We start from the raw sequence: 7799 nt of genomic DNA on the forward strand, positions 1-7799 counted from the left end.
TGTTGACTATTTTTAAATGATAGTGGGTTTTTAGCTATAGTTTTAATTATTGGATTTGTACTGCATTGTTTATTGTTGTGAGCCTGAGTCTTCCGAGAGGGGCAGCATATAAATCTAATTAATAATAATAATAATAATAATAATAATAATAATAAAAATAATAATAAATAATAATAAAATAATGATAAAATAATAATAAAATAATAATAAAAGTGGTCAAAAATGAGCAAGCAAAACTACTGTAGGACTTCCGACTTCAGATTGACCGAATTCTGAAGCATAACACACCAGACATCCTGATTGTGGAGAAAAAGAAAGTATGGATCATCGACATTGCAATCCCAGGGGACAGCGGAATTGAGAAGCAGCAGCTAGAGAAATTAGTAAAATACGAAGATCTAAAAATCGAACTGCAACGACTCTGCCATAAGCCAGTGAAAGTGGTCCCAATGGTACTTGGCACGCTGGGCGCAGTGCCAAAGGATCTCAGCGGACATTTGAAAACCCTTGGAATTGTCAAAATCTCCATCTGTCAATTGCAAAAGGCCGCTTTACTGGGATCGGCAAACATAATTCACCCCTACATAACTCAGTCTTAGGTGCTTGGGAAGCGCCCGACTGGTGATGAAATACGAAATCCAGCATAGTGATAATGTTTGCTGTGTTGTACTGACATAATAATAATAATTTATAAGCATGGAACTGGAACAGAAGAATCATTAAAAACAATCAAGTCACAAGGGCTCCATCTTCTGATCCAGAAAAAGGGGTCTGGCTGTCCTTATGTGTTTCATGAGAAAAATATATGAGGCACCTAATATCTGAAATTAATTAAGAAGCCTGATGTATGAGCAAATACCTGTAGACTTGGCCTGGGTTATCTCAAGACATGTATTTCCCATTTATTTGCTGTTGTTTTTAAAAAAATATATTTCTGCAAAAAAAGAGAAAAAGTCTCCTGTGGAGGGTAAAGTATATAGCCTTGTGTCTATTAATTTTAGTCTGCTGTGCAGTTTCTTTAAAACCCAATGAACAGAAATTGCTTATCTATCAAAACAGAAGAGAGAAAAAGAAAAGAGCTCAACTCAAAAAAGAGTGCCTTGATAAAAGATATCTGGGGAAGAAATATGAACACGTGTAAGAGAAGAAGGCTAAGATTTGTTATCTATCGTTCCCAAATGTAGAATTCAGAATAAATGGTTTCAGGAAGTTGTAAGAACAATTCAGCAGTGCCACTAATTGCTTGTAGAAATTGAGAACATGTTCAAGCCGAAGCTGTATAGCTATTCGTCAGGAATGTTTTAATCAGGGGCTAAGCTTGATAGCCAAATCACCTTTGGCAATCCCTGGTTTCTCCCGAAGGAGACGTATGGGCATTGCATTTATGAGAGAGTAGACAATATATAGAGGCCTGGATTTAAATTTTGTTTTGATTGAGACTAGGAGACAGTATCTACTTTTCTCCAGAATTTAAAATTAAGAACCACCAGCATTTTGTGATAGCTGACCTCATGAGTTATCTGTATCTTACATGAAATCACATGTAACATTTTCAGGTGTTTTGGGTTTTTTTAAAAAATTGGTATCTGTGGTATCATGAAAAATAGGAACTGGCAGAAATGAAGATATTAACGATGAGAATAAAAGAAAAGAAGGATACGGATTATTATAGAATATGTGACAAATGGTATAACTGGTTAGATAAAAACAAGCAAAAATAAACTAAATACATCGCAAAGGGGTGATTTAAGAAGAGTATATAGAGATAGAGAATTTGAATAGAGAATAAAAGATCTGATAGACAGAAAAGACTAGAACTGAGGATGGCCTTATATAGAAAGGTGACGTATATTAATTATAATATGAATTATTCAATATTAATAAATGTTATTAAGGTTATAGGATTACATTACACCAAATATGTGAGATTGTAAATATGTCAAACAATATGAATAACTGCATAAAATATAGTAAAATATAAGTAAGAATAAGACAGCAAGGAGAGAATTAGGATCTCTCTTGTTTTTAATCATGTTTGTGTGGGGGTTTTTTCCTCCCCCCCCCTTTTCTCTTTCGTTGTTTCTTGTTGTTATGGTTGTTTATTATTGCTCGGTATGGTCGAATCTGAACGTATACTTGTAAAGATATTGTATATGCTTATGTTTTTTTAAGCAATAAACTTTTTCCAAAAAAAGAGAAAGAAAAATGGTGGTGCATATTGGTTGCAAAGAAGGCTGACCTATGTCCTCTACCATCCCCAGAGTCCATTTAGACTCACACCGACTGCTTCAGTGACTTCATCCAACCACTTCATTCTCTGCCGTCCCCTCCTTCTTTTGCCCTCAATCTTTCCAAGCATTAGGCTCTTCTCCAGTGAGTCATTCCTTCTCATTTGGTGGCCAAAGTATTTGAGTTTCACCTTCAGGATCTGGCCTTCCAAAGAGCAGTTAGGGTTGATCTCCTCTAGGACTGACTGGTTTAATCACCTTACAGTCCAAGGGACTCGCAGGAGTCTTCTCTAGTACCATAGTTCAAAAGCCTCAATAGGATAGAATTAAGTATAACTATAGTTGCTAAGTAAGCAGGCAAGAAAAGGAATAACTAAAGGTTTATACACCTTCCCAATTTAATGTCCAGTTAGGATCATGGCCTAAGTTAAATTTCTTAGTTTAGTTCCTTTTCTGTATAAACACTGATAAAACAAGATGTTGTGGTTGGATCGCAGCCAGGTCCTTTGATAACAGACTTCGAACCAGATGAACCAAGTCCATCTGGGCATGGTCGGCCATTGTGGCTGTCAGAAGAGTCGGACAGTGAATAGAACATAGCATAAGAAGAGCCATGCTGAATCAGGCCAAAGCCCATCGAGTCCAGCATTCTGTGTCACACAGGGGCCCACCAATTGTCCATGGGGATCTTAAGTAGAAAGAGAAGGCAAGACCCTCCCTTTCCCTTGACCCCCAACAAATGGTACTCAAGGATATTCTGCCTGCCCCAACCAACATAGAGGCGGCACATGGACATCCGTTTCAATAACCACTGATACACTTGGCATCCATGAATCTGTCTAATCCTGCCTTGGAGCTATCAAGGCTGACAACTGTCACGACCTCTTCTGGAAGTGAATTCCATAAACCAACGACTCTCTGGGTGAAGAAATATTTCCCTTTATTTGTCCTTGCTTTCTTACTTATGAGCTTTAGGGATTGCCCCCTCGTCCTAGTATTGTGAGAGAAAATATTTTTTCTCTATCCACCTTTTCTATCCCATGCATGATTTTATACACTTCGATCAAGTCACCCCTTAAACGCCGTCTTTCAAGGCTGAAGAGACCAAGGCGTTGCAACCTGGTTTCATAAGGGAGATGCTCCCTTAGGAGGGATAGGGTGTGAGGGTCCTGGGGCTTTGCCTGGCTCTGATGAGGAAGAGGAGGTGAGGGCCCCTATCCTGGATGCAAGAGTGAGAAGGATGTAGGGGAGGCAGGAGGCAGGAGCAGTTACACAGACTCAGAAGGAAGACTTGAGTACAGCTGTGCGCAGGATAATCTCAGGGTGTATAAAAGGGAAGGAGATTGGGAAATTCCCTTTGCAGAAAATCAACGTTTGATCCTTCAAAGGAAAAGAACACATTAAGAGTCTTTGCCTTTCATACAAACATATCTTTCTGCAGTTACGAACAAGATAGTATTAAGAAGTCTGTGAGTAATTTTGCTTTGGAGACATTGTTTTGAAACCTTGCTTATCAGTTCTGCCACTCGTTTTGAATTTTGGCAGCTGAACGACATTCCTTTGTTCTAATTTGTGTTTTTCAACAAACCTGATTGTACAATAGACTCATTTCAAAACCCTGTGTCGGAGCCTTAATTGGAAGTTAATTGCTGCTTGTTTGCCTTGTTAGACAGAACACAATATAAGTTGTTTCTTTGTTCAAATGTGTGACTGATACATTCTGTTTTTGGTTGCAGGGGGAAGCAGCAAATGATGAAGGTGGAAACAAGCCTTAATTGACAGGTTCAAACATAGCCTAGGACTGAATTTCCATCTATTTCAAGAATGATGGTCCAGTTTGGAAGCGCAGTTTCAGGCACCACCAAGAAAGGACATTTCCTGCTCATGAACAAATAGTTAATGAAGCACTGAAGACAATGAAGACATTTGTTCCTGTTATTGGTAACTCATAAAACCCTTGCGAGCATCATGTTTTATGTTCATGATCTGGACTTTCCACATATGTTACTGGGCTCTCCTAAGCATAGAGCAAAGCACGTTTCAAGTGTTCTGTATAACAGTGTATTTGGAATAGATTATTTTTACACTTATCACTTAGAATGTTTGAGCGCTGATGCAACTTTGGATAGAAAGATTCTTTAAAAATCGCCTATTAGTTGCAGTGGTAAAAATTCACATAAAATTTAAAAATATATCATTTGTGGGGACATCATCACATAAACATTAGTATCAATACAACTGGGTGTTTTTGGTAGAAGTATTTATTTTAAAAAATACCATCTTAAATTACAAAATTATAACTAGGAAAGCCAGAAAGAAAAGAACAAGTGATGCAAGGAAACTGAAATAAGGAATAACTATTAACAGCTCAAAATAGAAAATATTTAGACTGCACTCCTACCTTGTCTTAGCATGGGTCAAACTCATGGAATTCCACTGGAATGAATTCCAGATTAGTATTTAACTTGGATTGCAGACTAAGATGTTTTAAATGCCTCAGAGAATTAAAAATAATAAAATTTATGGTACTTTCCCTTTCTCACAGTTGTTATCTACATGTGTGTATATCTCTGTATAAAATAAATAACCTAACCTCCATTTTCATCTTCTCAATATTGGACAAGACATCAAAGCACACCAGCGGAATAATTAGCATGCCGTTTTTGCAACATATTTACTATTATTATTATTATTATTATTATTATTATTATTATTACTATTATTGCTTTGGAGATCTTATTGTAACTCGTAAAAAATTGAGGCGGAGAAGGATAATAAGATTCATCATTGTTTTATAAGTTATAAACAGTTGTAAAATATATGTTTTTATGGATGTTGCTAAGAATTAATGTCGTAATGATTATTACACTGGACTTTACAGTGGAAAAAACAAACAGAACAGGACATGAGTACTACATTGGGATTTATAGTGGAAAAAACAAATAAAATAGGATATGATGATTATATTGGGATTTACAGTGGAAAAAATAAATAAATAGGCTATGACTACCATATTGGGATTAACAGTGGAAAATATAAATAAAAATGGGTGAGGAGGTATATTGATGATATATTGCTATAAAGTTATTAGATTTGATTTATTTGATTAATGAAAATTTGTGTTCATGATGCTGCCATTTGAATATTATATATTAATGATATAATTAAAGGAAAATTATTGGAAAATTTAATTGTGCAAAAAAAAATATATTATAGTTTGATATTCCTGATTTGAATAGATATATTTATAACATGAAAAGAGAAGATGTAACATACTGATTAAATAATGAAGTTAATGATTTTAAGTTTTTGGAATTTGAATAATTTTTGCTTTTCCTCTGTATTTTTATAGTTAGACATAAAGTGTAAAATTGTTGGTGTGAATTGATATCTATTGTTTGAAGATAAGTTAATTTGGATTTACAAAAAAAGGGGGCATTTACTTATGGAAAATAGGGACAAGAAATATGAATGAATAAGTAAGAATATAAGGCAATGATCGAAACACTATGGCCTAGATTTATTAGGCAAGAGAAAACAGCTACTAGAGAAACTAACAGACAATAGTGTTTAAATTGGAATTGATAAGAAAACAATCTTTGTAATCCAAGCGACAAAACTAGTAAAGGAGGTAGTATGGGATAAATGATGCATACCAAAAGTAAATAGATATGGAATTAAGAATTACTAATTATTATGTTTGGTGATTGAAATATGTTTATATTGTATTGTATTGTATTGAAGGTATATTATACCTGTGAGGCCGCTCCGAGTCCTCAGAGAGGGGCGGCATACAAATCTAATAAATGGAATTGAATTGAATATGGCATGTCTGTATGTGTGTAGAAATTTAAAAAAAAAACTCTAAAAAATTGTTGTGGTTAGCTCTGGCCCAGCTCCTGCCCCAAGGAATGTGGAGGTGGATGTGGGGGAAACATCCACATGCCGCAGGCCTGTTTTGCTCCTGATGGAATCTGCCGACGAAGTCTCCTCTGACCAAGGAAGCGTGAGTGACAGGGAAGAGGGGAGTTTGGCAGACAGCCCAGGAGGAGATCAATCATCTGTATCATCCCTGGATTCTGAACAAGAATTAAATGACACATCCACGCATGCGTAGAGTGATGCATAGGAGACAACAACTGAAGGATTATTACAAGAGAAAATGAGGCCACCTGTAGTTGGGTGGGGCTGCTGTAATTAGTGCTACAGATAAAAGTGCAGCCTGGTGTTTTAGCCTCATGGCAGTTTATCTGATTCATTGTTTCGTCAAGATCGTGCTTTTTGTGCTGTTCAAAATTGTGTGTGGACTCTCTGGACTTTAGAATTGGACTCAATTTCTCAGTTATTGGGTGAGCAATTGGATTGCATTTAACCTGTGCCTTGTGTGTACCAGGAAATCCCTTTGACATTTAAAAAGGGAGCTGTTTCTGTTTTTCTGTTTATAAAAACTTTTGGGTTTTCCTTTTATCATGTGGTGTGTGTCTTCATGGACTAATTACCCTGTAATTATGGGTGGTTGAAACACGCCAGCAGAACAAAAATAATAATGGCAAAACCAACAGTATATATTTACAATACAAGTCTAACTGAATTTATTTATTTATTAGATTTGTATGCCACCCCTCTCCGTAGACTGGTTCTCATACGTGCAAAACATCATGCAGTTACATGCAGCTTCTAAGGGGGCCTGAACATCCACAAATATTGCTAATTAGCAAATGTATAAAAGTGGGGAAATTAAACCAACATTTTTATAATTTTCCATTTTCCTTTAAAAAAAGTTCAAAGGATTTTCACTTTTTGCTTCATCAGTCAGTCAGTCAGCTTGAGCCAGTCACTTTCTCTCAGCCCTAGGAAGCAGGTAAGTGAAAACTATTTCTGAAAAAACATGCCAAGAAAACTGCAGGGACTTACCCAGCCACTCACCAGGACAACAGCAGTGGATCAAAGGCACCCCCCCAAAAGCAGCAATATAATTCATTCATTCATTCATCGTTCATTCATATTCCCCCTTTATTATTTTTATAAATAACTCAAGGCAACAAACACATTCTATACTCCCTGTTCAGTGAGATGAGCTGGGCTGAGATAAAGAAACTGGCTCAAAATCACCTACCTGCCTTTCATGTCTAAAGCGGGACTAGAACTCATACTTCTAGGTTCAAGAGCACTGATGGCAACCTTATTTCCCTCAGGTGCCAAAAACGCAAATGTGTGCACTATCAAACATACATGGGTTCCCACACTCTACGGAGTCTACGGAGAGGGGCGGCATACAAATCAAACAAATAAATAAATAAATAAACAAACTCATAATTCAATGCCATCCCACGCACCATGACCCTCCCATGTTTCCCACCCCCATATGTATTTATTTATTTTATTTACTATTTATTATATTTGTATGCCGCCCCTCTCCGTAGACTCGGGGCGGCTCACAATACAATAAAACAGTTCATGGCAAATCTAATAATTTACAATTTAAAATGTTTAAAAAACCCCATTATTAAAAAGACATACATACAAACATACCATACATAAATTATATAGGCCCGGGGGGAATATCTCAGT

The sequence above is a fragment of the Erythrolamprus reginae genome, chromosome 1, assembly GCF_031021105.1.
Source record: "Erythrolamprus reginae isolate rEryReg1 chromosome 1, rEryReg1.hap1, whole genome shotgun sequence".
In the NCBI taxonomy this organism is placed as follows: Eukaryota; Metazoa; Chordata; class Lepidosauria; order Squamata; family Dipsadidae; genus Erythrolamprus; species Erythrolamprus reginae.